Raw genomic sequence first — 1074 nt, 5'->3', positions numbered from 1 at the left:
TCCAAAGTGCTGGGATTACAGGCGTAAGCCATGGTACCCTCTCCCCATTTTTCCTAAGACATTTCAGCATAAGTCAGAGGCATGATGCCTCTTTACCTTGAAATACTTCCATGTGTGTTTGTTTGTTTGTTTATTTATTTATTTATTTATTTATTTTTTGAGACACGGTCTGGCCCTGTTGCCCAGGCTGGCGTGCGGTGGTGCTATCACAGCTCACTGCAGCTTTGATCTCCCAGGCTCAAGCAATCCTCTCACGTCAGCCTCCTCAGCAGCTGGGAGTACAGATTTATGCCACCATGCCCAGTTAATTTTTTTTTTTTTTTTTTTTTTGAGACGGAGTCTCGCTCTGTCGCCAGGCTGGAGTGCAGTGGTGCGATCTCAGCTCACTGCAACTTCACTTCCCGGGTTCAAGCGATTCTCCTGCCTCAGCCTCCTACGTAGCTGAGATTACAGGTGCCCACCATCACACCGGCTAATTTTTGTATTTTTAGTAGAGACAGGGTTTCACCATGTTGGCCAGGTGGGTCTTGAACTCCTGACCTCAAGTGATCCACTCATCTCAGCCTACCAAAGTGCTGGGATTACAGGTGTGAACCACCGCACCTGGCCTTAGTGTGCATTTCCTAAAAACAGGCATTTTCTTACAGAATCACAGTACAGTGATCAGCCTCAGGAAAGGCACATTGCAATGGACACTTTTTATGCACCATCTAAGGTGCTCCTTGCTTTACCTGCCTCTAGCACCAGCCCTGGGGGAGTTCCAGGCTATGCCTGGCCAGTGTCCCTGCTGCTGCTGAGCCCGAAACACTGAGGAGCCGCTGGGCACAGTGAGGCTTGGGGTGTGAAGGCGCTGTGGAGGCACCTTTGACTAATGGAGATGAGAACTGTGGATACATTCTCCCTTCCTCCTGGCGTTTATCCTCAGATCCAGGTTATTCCGTCTCTTGGAAGATATCTCGGGAGACAACAGCCAGTCACATTAGATATTCAGCGGCAGGGCTGTCACACAGGGTCCCACACTCGGTCCTTGGGCGTTTAATGCTCTGCAGTCACCTTGAAATTTTTTTTTTTTTT

This window comes from Colobus angolensis, unplaced genomic scaffold (assembly GCF_000951035.1).
Source record: "Colobus angolensis palliatus isolate OR3802 unplaced genomic scaffold, Cang.pa_1.0 Scaffold1, whole genome shotgun sequence".
Taxonomy (NCBI): Eukaryota; Metazoa; Chordata; class Mammalia; order Primates; family Cercopithecidae; genus Colobus; species Colobus angolensis.
This window is presented reverse-complemented; position numbering follows the sequence as displayed.